Raw genomic sequence first — 24,594 nt, forward strand, 5'->3', positions numbered from 1 at the left:
ATAGGCTATCAAGAAAATAGTATTGAATAATGTGCTATTCATTCATTTTCCCCAGAAATCCAGATGTTTGCCCTGATAGGGCTCAGCAAGCACAAAGTAATTGACCAAAATACCTTATGCTGAAATTTGGGTTAAAAAAATTATTTAATGTTTTTATGATTATATATTTGTGTATGTGTATCTAAAAAAATCATCCATCTTCCTTGAAATATTCAAGTATTTTATAGATTCAGTGTACTTTTTTAATTTTTGAAACATGATTTAAAGCAAGAAAATCCTGACAGGTATGTAATAAAATTAATAAAAGCATACATGCATTATTAAAACATTTAACGCAAGTTTTCATAATACTCTGCTGATAGAAATCTTTTTGGGAAAAGAAATTAAACCATTTAATAAACTTTGATTTTGGAAAGTAAAGGACTTATATTTAATGAAACCAACAATCTACGTTTTGATACACGTGACTTCCCCACCTTTGAAATGTTCAAAGATGTATGTTAAGGCTATTTCCAACAGGAAAACCAAATGCAACAAGATAGCCACACTCTCAGTTAAAATGAACATCATCTAAAATCTTATGCTTTTCTGGCACGAAATCTGGGCTGAGATCCTAATTTGTGCATTATAGGAGACCAGCTGGAGCTGAGGCTAATTGGAAGTACTGGCAATTTATATTTCTATGTCCAAATATCGGTTTTGAAGGACTATTTTCAAGTTATTAGTAAGTAAAAAGTGATCTTTCCTATCTCACACATGATTATGGAAAGATAAATCTGAATATATTCTTTGTCTGAGAATTATCAAGCCTGGAGGAAGTAAAATCAAAGAAGTAGATCAAAGGCTGAGCTACTACATGTGGGATACTGGTAACTTAAGGGTGTTTCCTTTAGGAGGCAGTTCACAAACTAATTAGAGGCATGGATTCTAGAGTCATACTGTCTGGATTTAAATCTCAATGCTGCCACTGGAAGCTTTGTGACTTTGAGCTAGTCATATACCTCTATAAACTTCAGTTTTCTCATCTGCAAAATAGGAATGATAATGACCTTTTTTTCATAAAAGTTTGTCACAAAGATTAAATGATTTGTTAAGAAGATTTAGTGAATTAATACAAGTAAATGATTTAGAGTAGTGTCTAGATGATAACCAGTTCTAGGTAACCATTAGCAATTATTATCGTAAGTTGAAAAAGCAATATAATCGAAGATGTACAATGGCCTGTGCCATTCTGAAGACACCCAGGTCAGATTTAATCAGGCTTACGCAATACAGAGTAAAAGTTATCAAGCATGCAAGATTATTCCATATTTCCAGTTTACAATCAAGATGGTAAATTTCAGTGTTGTATGTGTAGTATTTATCTTTTGTTAGCTTCAAAAGCAGAGGTTAACTACTATTCCTACATAAATTGTATTCAATAAAATCTTTGCCATTACTATGTAGACCTAAGCTATTTTATATGAAGAAATTGAAGAATCAAAGTAAATATTACCTTTCCTTGCATAAACTCACATGGCTACCAATTTATCTTGCAGCAGCACATGGGTTAGACCTTTAGGCCTTATCACCAAGAGAACATTAAATCAAAATATAAACAGCAGCTTCTGACCAGACTAGAAGTAGGCCAAAGCAGTGACTTCCTTTTTTCTTTCTTTTGGCTATGAGATTACAGAAGATAAATTTCTTAACCAGAAAGTGGATTTGCTTGTGGCTTGTTCTTTTACATGTTGATTTCTTTTAAATTAGCCTTCTTTAAAGCAAGTTTTAATGCAGCACAGTCAACAAACATTTCAACACCGTATTTATTAAAATTAGAGAACTTCTATGGTAAACACAATGGAATATTTCTGCTATTGAACATTTTTAACGAAAAAAAAGGGCAGGAATATCTTCCTCTGATTCCTAAGTTTTAAAAACACATTTCATTGCTTGAGCCCAGGTGTTCAAGGTTACAGTGAGCTATGACCATACCACTGCACTCCAGTGCAGTGTAAGACACTGTAAGACACTGACTCAAAAATTGCATTCAGTGTTTGCAGAAAATTTACAGCAAAAAAGAAAAACACTGTTCTGGGAATCTGAAGATCAGAATTCAAGTTCCATCTCTCCCGGTAACACATTTAGAACATCGGGCTTTTCCAATAATTAAATTCTTCAACTCCATGGAAAAGTAAAATTCATTTACTCTAAACTCTTCTTTCTATAGCTGAAATGGCTATAGCCCAGGGTAATGAAGTTCCTAAGGCTAGTTAGCAACACAACAGAGAATAAGAGTCAGGTCTCCTGATGCTCAACCTATAAAGCTTTCCTTTAGAACTGTTTGTCAAAAGATTCAATTGGTATGTATGGACCACTTCCTATTAACTAAGCACTGTAGTAGATATTTTTACTTATGTTATCTTTCATGGGTTCCTTTTACAAATCAAGCTGCCTCTGTAGTTGTATTAGTTTGCTAGGGCTGCCATAATAAATATCACGACCAGGTAGCTTAAACAGCAGAAATTTACTTCCTCACAATTATGGAGGCTGGAAGTCCAAGATCAGGGTGTCAGCAGGGTTGGATTCATTGTGAGGTCTCTCTCCTTGGCTTGCAGATAGCCACCTTCTCTCTGTATCCTCACATGGTTGTCCCTGTATATTTTTTGTGTCATAAATTCTTCTTCCTCTAAGGAATCAATCAGATTGAATTAGGGTCAGCCTAACAATCCTTTGTTAACTTTATAACCTCTTTAAAAGTCCTTTCTCCAAATACAGTCATATTTTTAGGTACTGGGGGTTAGGGCTTCAGCATATGAAGTTGGAGGGGGGACAAGTAAGCCCATAACACTGGCTTTTATCAACTTACTCTGGTTTAATCTGTTATAATTGTTAAAAACAAATTTTAACCGAATTAAATTCAACAGTGTTTAATTGAGCAAAGAAAGATTCACGAATTGGGCAGCCTCTTTAGCCAGAGTAGGCTCAGAGACTCCAGCAGAGGCACGAGGTGGAAGATGATTTATGGATAGAAAAAGGAAAGTGAGGCACAGAAAATGGAAGTGAGGTACAGAAACAGCCAGATTGGTTACAGCTCAGTGTTTGCCTTATTTGAACACAGTTTGAACATTTGGCCACTTCTGATTGGCCAAAACTTCAGTGATCGGGACAAGAGTAGGCTGCAGAATTTACCACTCCATTTAGGTTATAGTTCACAATGGACAGAGAAACCTTTAGGCCAAACTTAAAATATGTTAGGAGGCAGCTTTAGGCTAAACTTGATTTATCATGTTTTAACTTGTTATAGTTTAATTTGTTGTGCCTCCTCCTACTTCAGTAAGTGCTTACTCAACTCATCCAGCCAGCCCTGTTCCTAATATACCACTTTCTTTCATCTTTTTCTTTTGTTTAATATCTGTCCTATTTTTTTCTTTTCCGCTTGCTTCTCATTTGTAATAATAAGAGCTACAGGCGATCATATAAAATGACAGATTCTTTTTCATATAATCTCTCGTACTTTTCACAAATAACAGGCAAGGCAAATATTAATAAACCCATTTTAAGGCTGGGTGTGGTGGCTCAAGCCTGTACTCTCAGCACTTTGGGAGGCCAAGGTGGTGGGTCATCTGAGGTCAGGAGTTCAAGACCAGCCTGGTAAACATGGTGAAACCCCGTCTTTACTAAAAATACAAAAATTAGCCAGGCATGGTGCCCCATGCCTGTAATCCCAGCTACTCGGGAGGCTGAGGCAGGAGAATCGCTTGAACCCAGGAGGCAGAGGTGGCAGTGAGCCGAAATCACACCACTGCACTCCAGCCTAGGTGGCAGAGAGAGACTCTGTCTCAAAAAAAAAAAAAATTAAATTAAATTAAATTAAAAAAAAACCATTTTATAAATGTAGAAACTAAGGTTTAGAGAAGTTAAGTTTCCCCAAGTCAAATAAGCGAGCAAAGGATCTTTGTTTGAACTCAGATCTGATTCCAAATTCTGTGCTTTTACTTCTTGTACTTACCACTTGTTAGTTTTTTTCGTACTACCTGCTAATACCTCAGGTCAGTTAGAGTTTTCAGTGTGTTAATAAGCAGTGCATAGCCATGCTGGAAAAACACATGCTAATGAGGCAAATGCATTCTGTGTTTTTTGCTTTTTAATATCAGGTGTCCTCCTATTTCTTGTTGCTGCAAATTTAATTAATATACTGAGAAAATAAATTACATTAGATGAGAACTAGGCTTAAGCTGAATGGGAACAAAAGGTCTTAAATGTTTTAAACACTTTCATAAAATTGGCTCTGTTATAAATTAAATATATTATTCATCCCTTCTACTTACTTACATTTGCCCACATCACATGAATGTGAAATTAAGACTTTACCACATAAGCACAGAGGATGACAGAAAATCTCTCATTAAGGCAGTACCCTTAATGCAAATTATATTTGTACTTTTGGAAACAGCAGACACCCTGAGTATAAACCTAAGGGCAGTGGAGTAAATTGCAGTTGTTCCAATGCCTCATTCATTCATTTAACAAACGCTTATTGAAAACCTACACAAGTGGCAAGCCCTGTGGTAGCTGCCTGGGATAAAGTCATGACTATGCCAGTTGAGAGTCTCTGCTTTCCTGAAATTGGGACTTTAGTTGGGGAGAAAGACATTAGACCATGACTCATACAAAGAGCAAAATAGTTACTATTTTGGTTTATGAGGGAAAATAAAGCTATCTGGGTAAGTAAACAACTGCGAATTTTTCTCCATTCTGAGGGCTCAAGGAAGGCCTCTCTAAGAAAGTGACTTTCAAGTTGAAACAAAAAGGAAGAGAAGATATTAGCTAGATAAAGAGGGAAAAAATATTGCCAGTGGAGGTAGTAGCATTTACAAAGGCCCTAAGGACAAAGGGACACAGGTCACTGAAGGTACAGAGGTTGGCCCGAGAGGCTCTAATAAAGAAGTATGGAGGTAAATGAAGACAGTGGCATGGGCCAGAAGTATAAGACCTTGCAGGTGAAAAGGGGGAATCAGAAAGAAAAATGTAATTCTGATTACTTTTGATGGAAATTTATTTTGATATTTTCATAATGAAATACAAAAATATATCAGTACATCTTCTTAAAAAATCAAAAAGGAATTCTGTATCATTTCCATGATAATGCAGCTCCTTGTAGCATATCAGAGGGAGGTATATTTTCTGGGCCCCAGTGAGCATTGTTCTGAGAATCACCCAGAGGCATGAAAATGGATAATAGCAAGGGTGGTAACAACTGCCACAATGAAACCTTGCTATCATCATGAAAACCTCCAAACAAAGCAGACGAAAGCAAAATGTTTTTCTCTGAGATTTAGCAAAGCAGCCTAACAAATGTTGCTAATTTTTAAAGTGACACCAATGAACCAGTGAAGTTTAGAGGATTTTCCTAGGATTAAGTAAAGGCTTAAACATTCGCTGACTTTTCTCTACCTCTCTCCTCTTTTTTTTTTTTTTTTTTGAGATGGAGTCTCGCTTTGTCACCCAGGCTGGAGTACAATGGCACGATCTCGGCTCACTGCAACCTCCACCTCCAGGGTTCAAGGGCCTCTCGATTTCAAGCAATTCTCAGGCCTCAGACTCCCGAGTAGCTGGGATTACAATTGTATGTCACCACGTCCAGCTAATTTTTGTACTTTTAGTAGAGATGGGGTTTCGCCATGTTGGCCAGGCTGGTCTCAAACTCCTGACCTCAATTGATCTTCCAGCCTCGGCCTCCCAAAGTGCTGGGATTACAGGCATGAGCCACCGCACTCGGCCCAGTCATTCTTAATTGACTATTCTCAAAAAGATAAGAGTAAGTAGAAGTCAACCTTAAATAAGAGCTTAGAAGACTTCAGATCTATGTACCAAAGAGAAAAGCAAATAAAACATTCTATTTTATTTTACCTTTCAGCATACATTCTGTATGCTGAAAGGTAAAAACATATGCTTGTAGAGGTGGCATTTTTCATTATCTGTAGTCATTTCTCACTGTGATAACATCTTTATAAAGCACTGATGCAAGTATACAGGATTTTGATCTTTATGGTAAATTACAAAGATTGCATATATAAAACAGAAGGCAGACAAAATGTGCACAGTCCAATCTTAACTCCTGAAACACTGATCTCAATAACATTTGTGGAATGTTTGCTATGTATAAGGCACTATTCTAATGTCTTTATATCTATTTTCTTATTCAGTCCTCACATTTTACAGATGAAGCCCAAAACATAGGACATAAATAGCTTCCCTAAGGGCTCAGCCAGTAATTTGTGGAGCAGGTCCCCAAATACATTTTCAACTAGTCTGAGTGAGAACTAACATTTATTAGAAATCTACTTATTCTGTAGCTCCACTAAGTGGTTTATATGCATTATCTAATTTAGTCTCCATACGAATATTCTAAGATTGGCATTCTTGTCCCTATATTTTAGATGAGGAAACTGAGACTCAGAGGTGAAAAGTGATAAATAGTATATGATAGGGCTGGAATTTAAATCCAGTCTACCTATATACAACATGCTACCAGACACTAGAAATGATCACCAATAAAGATATATCCATTTAGTTTATGCCTTCCCATATAATAAGGGTTATGTATTATGATATGAATATAATAATGAGCATTAGTTGTCAGAGATAAGCAAGTTAGTGACCTTCACTAATTACTAGCTGAAGGGTTTAGTGAGTTCTTATAATTTTATGTTACCTCGGCATCGACTTCGAATACAGGTTTAACTATCATATTATACCAGAAGCACGGCTTAGTCACCCTTGACACAGTTTCCAGTTCTACATCACATACAAATGGCTCAAGCTGGTGGCCAGAGATAAGAACTTAGAGGCATCTCCGCGGCTTAGAAGACTAGACTCCCAGCTTTCCCACCACTGCTTCCTTTAAAACAGATCATTCAGGCATTTGCCTACAAACTTAAAGTGACCCACACCCTATTTCCTTATATATACTACTATTTGGCCATGTGCTGTCTCGCTCTCTCTGCCTGACTCTTCATTCCTGCCTTCTGTGACCCAGGGACAGAGAACTGCCCACCCAACTCATTATGCCCTCTCTGCTGAGAATCTGTTTGTAAAAGCCTTTGAACTTATTTCCTATTGTGGTGGTACACTGAATTTGCACCTTCCATCAGAAGAATCAGGGGCTGCCGCAGGTCTGGTTTTCCCCAGGACTCTGAGGGGAATACAAGATCAGGCTCCCAACATCAGAGCGATAGACAGGCACAAACAGGACACAGGTCAAACAAGAGCCACAGGGGTATCTGCTAGTATAAACAAGTTTTCTGTATGGGGGACCTCCTGGTCATAGGTTGGACAACTAGGCATTAGGCTATCTGCCAAGTAAAAGAAGTATCCTGTCAGAGGCACTCTATAAGCGGCACACGTCCAGCTTCCCTTTACATTTCGTTAGGGCAGGGTTGCTAGCCACTCTGGTACTGGAATCCCAATTTAGCTGAGAGCTCGCAAAACAAAGGGTCACTTGTTATCTAACGAGAGTGAGGAGAAAAAAAATCATGGGCATGAGTGACCAACTACCAAATAGCATTTCACTCACAATAACATGGAGTTGAGGGGTGATGTGATCAGAGCTGTTTACTAGAAAAATTTAATGGGTAGTATTCATATGATAAATCAGATGAGTCAGGGATGTGGGACAAAGAAAATAATTAAGAGGGTTTTCATAATAGTTAAAAAGAGAAGTTGCAAGGGCCTCAACTACTGTGGTAGCCATGGGAATGGAAAGGAGCACATAGATGAGAGAAAAGTCTGATCAACAAGAGAAGTTGACGAAAGTAGAAAGCTTTAAAGATGGTGAACTCAAGGATTCTTAGTCGTTGAGCCACCATGACTGGGAGGTTGGTGAGGTTAAGGAAGTCTAGAGAGAGGCTATTTTTATGAGCTTCATTTTGGACATGTAGAATTTGAAATACCAGCAAAGAGATGTCAGATAGGCAATTGTAAATTCAGTAGCTCTATTTAGGAGGGATATTGTATCTTCTGTTTAGAAGTGAGAACTTATTCATTTACTAAGCCCAATTATATGCCACCCACTCTGCAAAGCACTGAAGAAACAAAGATGAATAAGACACAAAATCTCACCCTCAAAAGCTTGGAGACGTGTGGCAGCTGGTCTCCAAGTTGGCCATAATTAATTTCTTTCCTCCATATATGTGTATACCATGCCTTCATTCCTCCCCTTCTGTTGTTCCTCCCCTTCTCTTACATAGAGACTGGCTTTTTAACTTGCTTTAACAATTGAAAGTGGGGGAAAATAATGTTTTAAGAGTTCTGCGGCTGGGTCATAGAAAGTCTTGCAATTTCTGTGTGGGCCGCTGGGAACCCTTGCTCTGGGAAAAGCCAGCTTCCATATAAGAAATCTGATTACTGTCATGCTATGAGAAGCCCAAGCTACATGGAAAAGTCCTAAAAATTAGACACCTTTTGAAGAAAGAGAAGCCAAGAAGCACCAAGACACTAGATATTTGTATAAAGATGCCACCTTGTAAGTAGATCCTCCGACACCAGCTATCCAGACTTGTGCCATGTAGGTCAGAGTTGAACTACCCGGCTAAGCTCCTGGAAAGTTTCTGACCCACAAATTCATAAAATATACTATACTTACTTCAACTACTATGTTGTTATTGTTTTAGGTTATTGTAAACCATTAAGTTTTGAAATATTTTTTATGTAGCAATAACTAATCAGAACAGGATATGAGAACAAACTAGATGCCATAATGTACTTGGAGAGGTAGGCATGTGAAAATTCATAATGCTGTGTGATAAGTGTAATCTCTACCGGGGAGAAAATATGAAGAGAGAAGAAAAGGTGGCACAGAAGAGATCTTAATTTGAAGGAGAGCAAAAAGTATGTTTCTTTTTTGTTTGTTTGTTTTTTAGATTGAGTTTCGCTCTTCTTGCCCAGGCTGGAGTGCAGTGGTGTGGTCTTGGCTCACTGCAACCTCTGCCTCCTAGGTTCAAGTGATTCTCCTGCCTCAGCCTCCCAAATAGCTGGGATTACAGGCATGTGCCACCACACCAGGCAAATTTTGTATTTTTAGTAGAGACAGGGTTTCACCATGTTGGCCAGGCTGGTCTCGAACTCCTGACCTCAGGTGATCCGCCCCTCTCAGTCTCCCGAAGTGCCAGGATTACAAGTGTGAGCCTCTGCGTCTGGCCAAAAAATTACAAACTATCATGAGTAGTTAAAGAGCAGATTTGATTATGGCAATTTAAGGGTGCGAATGCCATTTACGAGTTACATTTCCAGTCAATAACAATACAGTGGAAAGGTGTATACAATTTATGGCAATTTGAGGACAAATTAGATTTAAATCACTTTAATTATGCTTATATAGATTTAACTATCATGGAAGTTGTCTTTATTTTCCTGAAAGTCTTTACAAATAGGTCGGTTCTGCTATATAAAACACAATATGATTAGTAATATAATTGCTTAGAAAATGATACACAGCAGGGTCAATAAACAGTACATCAATAGTACATATTAAAAAAGGAACAAGGACATCTTAGCTTCTATGTTCACTGTATGTTGGCATCTGAATCTTAACTTGGGACAAATCTAATAGCACTTCATTATTTTCCACAAGTCCATTATTGGTTCCTTCTTAAGATAACAATGCAGTACAGTGTTTATGAGTATTTTAAATGCCAATCTTTATCCCTCAAAGATTATCTATGAGTTTACTTTAATAAATCAGGGCACAATTTTCTGAGGAACACAAGTCTAAAAGAAAGGCCTTCTGTTAATATGGCATTTGTTTACAAGGAGCAAGGAAATGAATGCTTTGTAAAGCTACCCACAAACCTTTCTGGGATATTTTCTGTGTTAATAAATTTCATCTTTATGTGAAGGTTAAAATAAAGGTACAAAGCTACCTTTCTTGAAGAAAGAAGAGCCCCACCTGAGACTATTCAGTGGTGGGTTGGTAAAGTGCTACAGCCTTTTCGGGATACTGAAGATACAGATTAAGAGGTTTACTGAAAGATATTTAAGCTCTTTCCTATTCTTAATGATCAAGTCAATCAACCTTTAGCTTGGGGTTCCTTTATATACAAGGCCAAGAGATCTGAAGTAAGTGGTAATGTTATTAAGCCTACCATCAAAGATACATGTCTTACCTGAAATTTCTCTTGCCTCTATTTACTAGTCTGTCAACTAATTCAGAAACTCTTTTTGGTTGATAGGAAGGTTCTCTTCTGTGTATCTGCCAATTCTTCTTTAAAGATCTCAATCATTTGTATCTCCCTATTCCCCTTTCCCTTTTGAATCCAGAAACCCCTGGGATTTCCCTGTCAGAAACCTGAGTCAAAGAAATTTAAGCCTTATCAATAAAACCATACTGCACTTAGTGAAGAAAAATTAAGGGCATCTGTTTCAAGGGAAGACTGGGTTACCAAACTATGAAGCCATTCCTACTTCAGAGACACTAAGAATGTGTAGCTGGCTTCACTGCTAATCTGTGATAAGCCTATCTATCTTAGCCATCCTGTGAATTCAGAAGCCCTTAATCACTGCAGCATCTAGGATCTTCAATCAGGAAATGTCAAAGGAAGGAAGTAAAGGGAGTTGAATAGGGTTGACGAGGGAAACACATAAACACTGACATATACTGGTGAAGACAAAAGAGAAAGGAAAGTGAAAGAGGGAGCAGAGAAGATAGAAAAGTGTATTTCAAGGAAAGGTTTTGGTACAGCTAAGCAAGACAGCTTTTAATAAGAGAAAGGCCTTATATGTGTATATTTAGAATGCTATGAAACACCAAAAGCCAAATTCGAAGCTACCTATTTTCTACAGCAATTATCCATATTTATACAACTATAATTTGTTTATACTTATATAAGAAGTATCCAAATGGGAATGGCATCCTGTGGCATATTATATTATGACAGACAGTGCATAGTAATACTGTGATGTATATACAAAATGACACAAGATTAACCAAAACAAATGTTATTATTATTTAATATTATCATTCAATACCAGAAAACAGAAGTTTTTTTCTCTTGCTATGATAGTTCTCATTCCCTTCCAAAAAGGGACATTGTGCTCTATAAATAATGTAGGCTTTTTGTTGATGATCATTGTTTTGTTCCACAGATTTAAAAAAACACTAAGTATTTTTCTCTCAGTGAATCTTTCTAAATCATAAATTGAGTACCTGAATTTTAAGTTGAATTAACAAAATTGAATTAGACATTTAAAAGTGTCCCCTAGACCAAAGAATGGTATTATAATTGAAGAAATAATGTTTATAAACAAATTTGAGTAATAAATTGTCATCACACATTATTTTCCTCAGCACAAGCAATGAGTTTTTATACTTAATTGTAGGAAAGTAATCTCCTAATCATATTTTTCAGAAAATATTTTTATGAGTGTATTTCTTAAAAGTATAAGTAGTACAAAGAAAAGAGAAAATTTTCTGCTTCCCATATCTTCAGATGAAGTTAAAGAGATACAACATAGTAGAAAACATTCTGAATTCAGAAAATAATTTGTGGTTTTAGTTCCAGTTCTGTCCCAAACTAGTTGTTATCATGGTTAATTCATTTCTGTAGGCTTCAAATTCCTCCTCTGTAACTAGGTCATCTTAAGAGTTCTCAGCTTTGAATATGCTATACAATTATGAACACGTTTACCAATTTTCCAAATAAGTTGGGGCATAAGTGCATGATTCAAGTTGGATCACTCCATTTGATCACATTTATCTTATGGACTTATTTGGGTAAGAACTAGGAGTTCTGTGGCATCCTAGTCTACAAATAAGCTCATCATAATTCATCTAAAATGTAGAGGTAAGGAGATAGCCACAGGTGATCAATTTTGATTTTGTAATATTTTTTAATTTCAACTTAAAATGTGCTTATTATATTAAACCAAACATGCAAGGAATTTTGCAAAATTAGTAAAAATCACTCTTCAAACAAAATATTAGCAAGAGATCCAAGGGTAAAGCAACAGCCTCATATTTTAACCCGTCCTCATACATTGTTTTCCATACGTAGCAGGATTTTACAACAGTACTAATTACTAGATCCAATTTGACTAAATAAAATCAAACATCCACATTATCTGGTGCAAATTATCTTGTGTACTGCAGATGCATATCCAAAGCTGATGTTTGCAATTTTGAATAAGAAACACAAAGGAAACAATGCCATTTCCATTAAATGAGATGGAATACATAAAACACTCTTTGATTGTCAACTGATTGCCTTTTGTAAGTAGTGACCATCCACAGCAATAAAGAAGTCATTTCTCTGTGAGTATATTGACAAATAGCCACATCTAGGTGACACAAACTAAGTATCTGCAACTGCTAAAAACCACTGGAGATAATTAGTGGCTCTGCACCTTTAGTAAACAAACCATCTCTGACCACCTCAATCTGTTTTGGAAAAGGCATTAATTTTGCTATTTTCAACTCTTTAAAAATATTTTATGATGATCAGCAATCCGAGGATGAGCTTTCCTTCTTATCTATGTTTGCTCATATGGCAAATGACCAGTCCAGGAATTTTTGCTGGTTTTGTTTCATTTCTGATAATCATTTCCTGAGAAGATGGCTGACACTTTTGTCCTATTTCCCTTAAAACAGTGGAAAAATTCAAAATAATGCTCTCTCCCAGCTCTCTCCCTGTTCCTTCGGTGAAATAACCCTGCATTGTACCTACTTCCCAGATTTACACTTCATCATTAAGGAAAAAATTTAGTACTTTCTTTTAGCCTAAGTTGGGTGAATCATGTAGCCTCTCTGAACTTCTGTAGCAGTATTTGTAAATTGGAGATCACAACAACAATAACAATAATAACATCTCACTGGCATATTTTGATGGTTACCGACAAAAATTCTTTGCTTGGTCAGATTTTAGTCAGGCTTCTGAACCTTTACCTAGGCCCATCTGTACTTCCTCGTAAAATCCAGTTTTAGCAAAAAAAACCCTTCTAAGCCAGCTTAGCAAGAACCCCTCACCTTCAATTTCTGATCACCCTGATAACTGATCCAGTTCCTCATCCTCCACCATCCCTTAGGTGATGTCTGATCTCCCTGGCCTGTCTTCAGCAAAAGTCCTGTTAGGTCGGTTTAACCAGAATCCCCCTTACCTCTGATGCTTCCTTGTAGTAATTTTCCATTCACTGACCCCCTCCCTGCACCTTGGCTATAAATTCTCACTTACCCATGCTGTATTCAGAGTTGAGCCCAATCTCTCTCCCCTACCGCAAGACCCCATTCAAGTGGTCCCTATACCTATTGTTATGGTCCTGAATAAACCTTTCCTTACCATGCTTTAAAAAGTACCATTGAATATTTTTTATTTAACATTATATAAGCTAATATTGTGAATTTTCTGTCACAGAATATGAACTAAAAACAGAGTCGTTGTTAATGGTAAGTCTGCAATGTCGTCCAAATTACGTATCTTTTCCCAATAATAGAGATACTTTTACAAATAGATTACTGATTTTTCTCTCCCTCATTTCTTACCTATCACTGTTGTGATAATTTTTTCTCAATAAAGTCACAAAAATATTGCTTATTTGCTAAGACACTAAATATATAATTACCATAAAAATATTAAGATATCATTGAAGACTGTTCGTGCATATATTATACGCTTACATGTATTTTTTTTCAAATACATCCTATCTTCCCAACCTGACCAATAAAAAATTCAATAAGTATTTGTTTTCTCTTTTATTTTCATTCTGAATATAACACAATTTTGCTAGACAAATGCCTTCTAGCACTACTATCTGGACTAGACAATCTGCTCAATGGAGATAAATGGAAAGACTAGCCTTCTACATGAAATGGGAGAAACAGTATTTGTTCTTTTATCCCTTCCAATTCTTTTTGAAACTTCCATATGTATATGTATGACAGCTGGCATGCACACTAACAGTTGCAAATATTTGTATTCTCAACCTTCATTCCATAACTTTTACAATTTTCACAAGCCCCCACATTTTAATATCATGGAATCCCTCTGAGAGTAGCTTTATCTTAAGCTGCATATATGCAGTTGGAATAATGTGCTATCTACTGAGACCAATATCTGTAGTGAAATTTTCATATAAACTGTTCTCACTGTTGCTGGGGAAATATATATGATACACTATTTTGTCATAAATTTGCTATTGCTCATGATGAAATTTTTTAGTGTTTCTCTATGACTATTAGAAAGTTAAACCCAAGACATTAAACAATTGTTCAGGGAATCTGATAAAGTTTTTTTAATCTATTAAGATAAAATATTTGAAAGATGACCCCTGAACCAAGATTTTAAACATGATTTTTCTCTTATAGCTAAATGGACATTTATCAAATGCTGATTAAGATGGCTTAAGAACAAGAAGAAAAATGATGAATGCCTCATGAAGAAAGATTGATTTTTTTCTTCCTATACTCCTGTTTCCTGTTCAATTGATGCCTTTGAATTTAAATTTTTTGCTTAGTCATCCTATCTATCAAGTTAGATGAATAAAATCAATACTCCTACAGGGAAAATTAGCTCACTAATATTTACATTTATTTTCTTCCTTTCTTTTCCGACTGCAATCTGTTACCATACTACATATCTTTCAAATGACTCTACAATGCTCTCTGCTTAACAATGAATCAATGGAATTTTAAATTCTTTCCTTTGCACAGTTGAAATCTCTTATTAATGGCAATGCTGTAGGACAAAGAGAAAAACGAATATAAGAAGCTTTGAAGAGGAGTGATAGAGACAATATTAGTGGCTTATTGAAGAGAAATTAATTAGAACAGACAGACTAGACTTTTAACAAATGATTGTAGGCAATGACTATGTGATTGAACTTTTTTAAAGGTGATGCTACTGTTTCCAGAATAAATTCTTATGGTAGTAATTTATTTTCCTGACATTACAATTGGCTTTTGTGCCTGTAAATTGATATATCTTTGTAAGATTGTTTCCATTGACATTTTTTCCGAATTAAAATATAAATGCCTTTGCATGCTTTTCATATTTAACTTGTTCTCTTTATATAAAAAGTTGCATCCAGCCAGGCGGGGTGGGTCACGCTTGTAATCCCAGCACTTTGTGAAGCCAATGTGGTAGATCACCTGAGGTCAGGAGTTCGAGACCAACCTGATTAACATGGTGATACTCCGTCTCTACTAAAAAAATACAAAATTAGCCGGGTGTTGTGGTGCGTGCCTGTAATCCCAGCTACTTGGGAGGCTGAGGCAGGAGACTCAATTGAACCCGAGAGGCGGAGGTTGCAGTGAGCTGAGATGGTGCCACTGCACTCCAGCCTGGGCAACAAGAGTAAAACTCTGTCTCAAAAAAAAAAAAAACTTGCATTCAATTTTAAAATATTTGTGATACACCTGAAACCGAGATGACTTAAATACTGAAAGGAAAAATTCGGACATTTGGTTTTTTAATGGAATTTATTATATCTAAGATTATAATTCCTGATATCAAAACCTTTTCCAGGGAAAAAGATAAATATACATTATTCATTCACATGCAGTAAATAAGTACAAATGAACAGTTATTTAATATTGCTTTAATAACTTTTTGAATATTAAATTTAAAGTTCCAAATGAGTCTAGTCTTTTATCTTAAAGATTTTAATCACTCTTTCATCATCTATGTGTATTATTCATAATACGGAAATGACCCTAATTTTTCCCATGGAAAACATTTTTTTCTCATAAGTGTACTTAATTATGTTGTAAAATGCCACCCAAAAATTGGGTCAAGGGTGATTCTGACAGAGATATGGACCTCACCCTAATTTTTCCTTGGAAAACACTTCTTTTCTCTAAGTGTACTTAGGTATGGAGTAAAATGTCACCTAAAAATTGGGTCAATGATGATTCTGACAGGGGTAAATTTTTTTTAGGGTGTGAATATTGACAGAGTAACAAATGAAATGATAGTTTTAAAGGCCCAGCTATCATTCAGAAAGTCACTGCACAATCACAAGTCTACAGCTCCTTCCTGACTCCATGCCGTTCATGATGACAGTGTTTTTTATTTAGTTGTATGTATATGTGGTACATGTGTGTATGTGTGTGTGTGTTTGTGTGTGGGCCCAGTGTAAAATTTTCTTCAGTCACCTAGATTGTTTCCTAAAATGATTGTTAATCAAATGAATGATCTCATTCAGGCATTTCTACGATTTTCACAGGGTGTGCCCCTCAGTAACCCCTCCCCCACTAACATACCAGCTAAATAATTATGCATTTTAAATAACCTTTGTTTATGACGGTAAAAAAAAAGTTGCATTTTAAGTCTAAATATGCAATCTTGTGAAATTTAGGTATAACCCTGAGGACTTTCCAACTTGCATTGAATAAAGGGTCATAATAACATTAATGCTTAAATCCCACTAGCTTGTTTTTTGAGACAGAGTCTCGCTCTTTCCCCCAGAGCTGGAGTGCAGTGGCGTGAACTCGGCTCACTGAAACCTCCACCTCCTGGGTTCAAGCAATTCTCCTGCCTCAGCCTCCCGTGTAGCTGGGACTACAGGCAAGTGCCACCACACCTGGCTAACTTCTTTTTGTATTTTTAGTAGAGACGGGGTTTCACCGTGTTAGCCAGGATGGTCTCGATCTCCTGACCTCGTGATCCACTCGCCTCAGCCTCCCAAAGTGCTGGGATTACAGGCGTGAGCTACCGCGCCTGGCCCCCACTAGCTTGTTACATTCACCCTCCTGTGGTTAGTTCTCCAGAACCCATCAACCCCTCCCCCAGCTGCTGCCTGGGGGTTCCTGGGAGTCTTCCCTCACCCTTCATCCACTTGGCAATTTTTTTCTTGTTAATTTAAGTCTTATTGTTCAACTGCTTTATGGGCTAAAACCAAGAATGGTATCTTATCTTTGGCAATGCTGCCTCCCTGTGCTTTTCAAAGCTGTAAAACGTTTGAGGTACAAAAATATCACTTTGCTGCATTCAGGCCCGAGTTTTCTGGTGTCAGACTGGCCATGATGTATTTCAAGCAAAAATGTAGAAAATGCCTTTCTCTAGCCCTTTGGTATTTTCAGGTTGGTGTTCACGAAGTGCTCTGAGATCCTCTCATGAGAAGGGTTGCTTCTATTTCTGCCTGCATTCTCTCTATCAATATGGCTCAAAACCATCCTCTCCATATTCCCAAAGACCCTCATATCTACTCAACTGCTTTATCCTTCAGGTAAAAGAGGGGTTAACAAAACAAAAGAAAATCTTCTCAACTTGGGCTGGGCCCAACATAGTGTTGGAGCTCAGAAAGCAATACTCCAAAGACCGACACATTGACATTCTGAGAGGCCTTACAAGCCACTTCAGCATCAAGGTCCTTCTAACTGTGTCTTGTACTCTCCCCAACCCCCCAACCTCACCCCGCACCCCCCCCCCCGCCCCCACACACACACACTCCAAGTACAGGGAAGGACTCTCTGAAATTTCCTTATTTGGACCAAGAAAGTTTATTTCCAAAATAAATTAAATTTTCTTAAGACCCTCTCCCTAGGAATCACATCAAATAAACAAGAAAGAGAAGAGAAAAGACTGGGTGGCAGTCATCATCCTGGCCAGAAAGATTTTTCATCTTTTCTTCTGAGGGCAGCTCCCAGACATTGTCTAAAAAACTTTATCTGCATATGACAACCTTCGTTCCTGTCAACCACTGGCTGAGCATTGCCCCATTCCTTCCCCGATTCCCCCTCCCCTAAGAAGAGAAGCCTCAACCATCTGGCTCCTCTTTAAGTTCCTATTTTGTATGACTCATATGCACAAGTGTGCACATAATAGTAGTAAATTTGTTATGCTTTTCTTTTGTTAACCTGTTTTTGTTATAGGGGTGTTAGCCATGGACCTTTAAAATAGGGAGGAAAGGGATCACCCTCTTTCGAACTTTACAATAGTCATAGTTGTAATTTCAGTTATCCTGTAGCTGTAGCAACAACTACAGGTTCACTACTTATCCACAATTTCAAAATTCAAAATGCTCTGAAACACAGTTTTTCTGGATTTGGTACCCAATTTATCCATTTCAGCAAAACTTGAACTTAACTGACTGAAGTTATTTGATGTCATTATGTGGCCCATTTATTTTAAATATTTGGGTGTTTTACTGTAGATATTGATTTTATTATCATGAGGTACTGGTTCAGACTCATTTGAGCTGTTACTCAATATCAGTATATGCTCAATTTTACATTTCTAAACTTCAAATCTTCTGAATTACAAAATACATCTGCCCTCAAGAGATTGTGCACCTGCAAGCAAATGTATTTTGAAAATATAGGTGTACTTTTCTTGCAAGAAAGGATAAATATAACATGTGAAAAACAAGATAAATATAATATACGAAAACTACTGAAGGAGATGAAAAGAATCTCTAATATTTATTCATTCATTTGCTCATTCATCTAAAAAATTGTATTAAATCTAATTATGCAGTATCTAGCCTATAACACACTACAGATTCCAAGGGTAATATCCATACTAATTCACTGATTGTCATGATTCTTGATTATTTATTGTTGCTATTATTACAATTGATTGCCAAAGAACAAACTAATCATTGACCAATATACCAAAACTAGTCTTATTATAAATACAAGATATTTAATTGTTTTAAATGACTAGTACTGGATATGTAAGCAAAATATCAGCACACACATAGAAAGGCCGTCTGAACTGGCCTTTGATTCATTACAAAGTACATTTTTGAAAGTCACTTCAATTCAATGAAATTTTTAATTACCTTAGATTTGGTCACCTTATTAGGTCGAACTTATATCTCTATAGCATGCAATTTAATATTCTTTATAATCCTCTGTTCACTAGAATTATTTCAAATATTACTTTTTTGAAATTTAAAGATTTTAAATCTTAAAAATGACCTAGGGAGTCCATCTTACAAGTGAATCTGGGAAATGTATCTGATAAGTCACTAGAAGTTCATATTTTTTTCAACACTGGATGACTTTAAGGGCTCTCTGCTTTACATTACTTCCCAGTCATCATATATGTGTTTATGAACATATCCTGAGGAATAGTTGAAAAAATTATTGTGGAGCATACACTATCTTTTAATTGGCTAAAACAGTACTTCTTCAAACCAATACTAGTCCAGCTTATGTCTGTTGTGTGTGTGTGTGCTTTTTAAACCTTCCCCCAAATTCACATAGCATTGTTTAACTTTTCAATACTCTTTCTTATCCTTTACTTTACCTTATAATAATCAAAATCGTATAAAGTAATTAAAGCAGAAATGTTTTCTCCATATTACAAATGAGAAAACAAAAGTTGAGGTAGGATGTTTTGCCTAAGGACATAAAAGCCTCAGTTGCAGAGAACGGATGGGCACTACCTCACCATTGTTCTACACAACCCTTCTTCTCTTTGTCATCCAGTGACATTCCTGAAATTAGACTACAGTATAAATAAATATGATGTTTATAAATTACTTTTCTGCTTATAAAGTAATGACATTCCTTCACCTTAATATTAGTCTGAAAGGATGACTGTCCTATGACACTATTCAGTACTGCAGGCATTATCTCTTAATTAACCACCAGTTATATTTCTGCACCATTTTTATGTACTGTATTTTATTACCTCATTAGACTTTATTTTTATATTCATAATTGCTGATAAGTGCTGAACTTTTTTAACGTGAAAGTAAAATTTAGTTATTAAAAATTGATAAAATCTTCAAGGCAGAATGTTAGGTAATTGTTTCATTTGCAGTTTTCAGATAGATAACAGGGATCCAATTAAAATGTATATTACCTCTTGTAATTTAGAAATAGACCCTGTGATAGAGTATACCTACTAGGGTATAAGTAACGAACTGGGAGTCATGCTTGTGAATAGCACCAAATTAGAGAAGAACAGAATCTTCATTTCTCATTTTTTATAGAACTTGAAAATAACTTTTTAAAAAGTTTTATGAAATGGATGATTCATAAAAAAAAGGTACCCATAAGAGTGGTAACATTATTAGCATTCTGTGAAAAAAACTAAAAATCCTGTGAAGATATATTTTCCTATATCGACAACATCTATATACACTGATCTTTTAAATCCTTATTCCTACAAGCATCTGCTTTCATGGTTTCTATTAGCAGATATAATTATGATGCCAATCATACTAGCAAAAATTCTGTACCCAGTAGCATGTTGGCACTTAAAGAGTCCCAAGGCTCTTTACACCAAAGGTGGACATCTTGGCATTATGCTAGTTGTTGTTGGAGTAAACTTGATGCTGCCTCAGCTCTCAAAGATCTTACAGTCAACTGTAAAAGAATGCAAAAAGTGATGTAAAATTAAGAGAAGAAACACAGTGATATAGACTGATCAGTAAAAGCCTTCATCAAAGAGGAGGAAGTAATGTTGAAATAAGCCTTGAAGGAAGGATAGAATTTCAATAGGTAAAGATGAGGAAACAGAATGAGCAAATGTACTAGAATGGAAAAGCAAAGATATGACAAAAATCCAGTTTGGCTATAGTGCAGGTTATATGCAGAAGGATGTAATTATACTTGAAAGCAGTAAAAAAAAATTATAGCAAAAAGTAGTAGTGAAAAAAACTCAAAAATAATTACAAGGGAATTTTTGTTTATTGACAAAATGATTTCAAGGGCTCCTAGGAAATGATCATACAAAAATAGCAAATAAATGCCTGAAAAATCACACAATACACCTTTGTAACAAATCTGTCCATGGATACCCTGATTTTAAAATCGAAGGTTAAAAAAAAAGCTAAAAGGACCCCAGCAAATATGCCTCCATGTCTTGTCTAAATTTTACAAATCCATAAAAAGATCATTGATGGGTACTAACAACGTTAATCCAAAAAATCTGGTATGTAGTGTTTGCACTTTAAATAAACAACTCAAAATAAAGGTGATCATTCTTTCATGAAAAAAAAACACAAAATGCTAAAGTATACTATAAATGTAAAATAATTTTTAAAAGCGGCACTGGTACAATAATTTAAAGGCAGATTGATAGTAAAGAGTAATCTAATTCTGAAACAAAACCTAACATACATTGGAATTTAACATGTAAAAAGGGGATTCATAACAAACAATTGAAACATAATGCATCAGTACAAAAAATGCTGTTGTAGAGAATCAATATATTAAAAATTATACATTTTTATTGCATAAAATATATAAAAGTAAATTTACAGGTTAAAAAGTCCATTGTTAAAACATAAAACATTCAAAAGAAAATTGAAGTTAATATTAAACTATATAAGGAAGGCTTTTTCTAATAAAAACAATACAATAAATTACAAAACAAAGGATTTAAAATTTTAAATTTATAAATAATTAAACATCTACATATTAAGAGCATCATGAGAAAATCAAATGAGAAAGGGCAAGTTGGGCAAATATTTATATCTATGACTAAGATAGGATTTATATTGGTAATCTCCTTCCTATTCTCTTCACCTATGCAAATCTTACTCATGTTTCAGAGTCTAAATCAAGTTCCACTTCATCTATGCTGTATTTCCTAAGTATCCCAGCCCTCAGTGATGTTCTAACCCTTACAGTGTATATCACACATTTTGGTACTTAATTATTCAGTGTCTTGCATAGTCTCTAATGCTATATGTGTATGCTTCTCTTGCAGATCAGATCATAAACTTCTTGAGGAAAGACCATGTTTTATAGGGTTTCTGTAACATCCATGTGCACTAAGCACATGGTAGATGTGGAATAATTATTCATGTATCAATTGACTGGCTATTTCATCCTTCTCAAATATAGATCAGAAAATCATGAGGGGGCATCCATCATTTTCCCCCAATTTTTCAAATAAAAGGAATTTCAATTCTTTTCATAAATGTAATAGAACTGTCAAAAGAGCATAAAATAAGCGATTTAAAGTGAAACATAATGTTGTTTGTTTGGTAACAGTAAAAAATCACACATTGCTTTCTAAGATAGAAGATAATACAAAAAATATATATAGGTATTTGAAAAACCTCATCTGACCAACACAATTCAATCATGGCCTCTGTTTCCAGTTATTTTTTTTTTCTGCTAGCCTGCCTACATGAATTTCTTTATTTATGTAAAGCTTCCCTTCCTTGATCATTGCATATTTCAGCTATGGGCAGTGATGGACTTCCTTTGATAGCCAATCATTCAAAAGCAATGTCAAACCCAAAGTTTCTTTTTTCTTCCTAGAATCACGTAGTGATTTCAACTTTCCAATAAATAGTATAAGTTTTCTATCTTCTCTCTCCTTTGATTCCCAATTCCTGGATATATAAGTCAGCAGTAATATTAGTTCCCTCATGATTAAAAGAAACCACTCTGTCTTGCTATGCAATAATGATTCAGGCCTATGGATCACATGCAGCCTTATCCCACATGTATTCTCACCATCATGCCCATCTTCTTCCTCCCCATTATCTTTGTTCTTCGATGCCTATACTCTACTCTAGATTGAGGAATAAGCAAGTTTAACTTTGGCTTTTAGATCTACTCCCAATATTCACTAGTTTCATGGTACCAGTAAAAAACCAGTCTTAATTTTCTAGGCTATTATTTCAGCACTTGGGAAACCACAGTAAAGACTGTGTGACTAAGACATTGGATATGAGATAAACAAGACTTTCTTTTCAGAGTGCATAAAACTCAACACACAGTGGGCCTGAGTATAGATATAAAATGTCTCTAGATAGATGTACAATGGATGCTGTGCTGGTTACTATCCTTTGTTCCCCACTTCACAACCACCACGAATATCCATATTCCTTTCTTTCCTTCTTTCTTTCTTTTTTTTTTTGAACCGGAGTCTCGAGTCTCACTCTGTCGCCAGGCTGGAATGCAGTGGCATAATCTCAGCTCAATGCAACCTCCGCCTCCCGGATTTAAGCAATCCTCCTGCCTCAGCCTCCCAAGTAGCTGGAACTACAGAAGCACGCCACCACACCTGGCAAATATTTTGTATTTTTAGTAGAAATGGGTTTTCACCATGTTGGCCAGGCTGATCTCGAACCCCTGACCTTAGGTGATCCACCTGCCTCGGCCTCCCAACGTGCTGGGATTACAGGCGTGAGCCACCACACCCAGCCTCTTCTCTTTCTTACTATGTTCCCTGGGAGGCTGACTTCTGGAATCCTCCCTTGCCAGCTGACTTTCCATTAAGTTAGGCAAACAGGAGGCACCAGCAGGACATTTTAGGTTAAAAAAAGAAAAAGATTAGAGTACTTTTTCCCCAAGCCCTCCTTACTTTAGCACCTTGTCCCCGGTGGTACTTGAGCTCCTTGGTTGATTACAGTTCCTGCCAGGCAGTCTCCCCTGTGATTCCCACTTTCACTCATTTGTTATAATCCCTTCAAGATTAGTGGTGATAACAACTTCTAACTGTTGCTAGTTTCTCAATGACTCACACCTATCCATTAATGACTCTTCACTTGAACCAGCTGGAGTGTATTATTTCCTGCTGAGACCCTGACTGATACAACTCCAAACCCAACAGAATTTGACTCTAATTTGCTTCAGTTTATTATCAAATCTGAAGAATATCAGAAGGTTGTGGGGAATGGTGTCTTTGAAACAGACAAAGGAGCATCGCAGAGGCAAAAGTTGACAGAGTCTATATAAAGCATTGTGCAGGAAATAAAGAGCCTTGAATGATAATCTTTGAATATTTACAGTTATCTCTAGTGTGAAAATAGAGGCAGGGTCTTGCTGCCAACAGAGTCAAGAATTTTAGTACAAATGATAAGATCAATTTTATTGTGATTATCTATCTTAGCTTGATAACATGAAAAATGTATTTTGTTATGTTTATTTAATTTTTAATTTTTATGGGTACACAGAAGGTGTATTTATATATTTTTGGGGTACATAAGATATTTTGATACAGGTATTAAAAGTGTAATAATCACGTCAGGGTAAATGAGGTATCCATCATCTCAAGCATTTATCATTTCTTTTTGTTACAAATATGCCAATTATACTCATTTAGTTTTTTTAAATAGCATGAAAAATTTAATATATCATATGTCCCTTGCTTTGATTCTATACTCACCAAGCACCTTTCTGACTATAACTTGGGTTCCATATATGTGCCTAGAGAGAGGAAATATACTGGTCAGGCAGATTTTAAATATTTCACCAACCATGATTTTTTAATTTTTTAATCACTGGGAACTAACAAACAGCCATTACGTTTTTGTTGTTATGATTTGGCTAAATGCAAGTGCTCTCTTGAGAAATTTGTCTCCTTTAGGTGTGTTACTAATATCAAGCTTCTGAAGGCAAGGCCCCGGACCTTCTACATTTCTGCCTGTGACTCGCTTTTATTATTTGAAATTCTGCACTGTAATATCTAACATGTTTAAGAACACTTAGAAGAATATGGGCCACTAGCCTAGGGGAAGCAATCTCATACCAGACCTGCTTCTTGGCAGGGCCTTGGAAGTGAATCTTGGTAAAGGTCTTGCAGAAATTTATCTGCGTGCCAAAAAGTACCTACCTGATTGTCCAGAAAGCAAATGGACTAGAACTATTACTTTTCAGCCACTAAATGCTGTTTGGGGATCTGAAAAGAATGTCTCTCGGTACCATGC

The sequence above is a fragment of the Gorilla gorilla genome, chromosome X (genome assembly GCF_029281585.2).
Source record: "Gorilla gorilla gorilla isolate KB3781 chromosome X, NHGRI_mGorGor1-v2.1_pri, whole genome shotgun sequence".
Classification (NCBI taxonomy): Eukaryota; Metazoa; Chordata; class Mammalia; order Primates; family Hominidae; genus Gorilla; species Gorilla gorilla.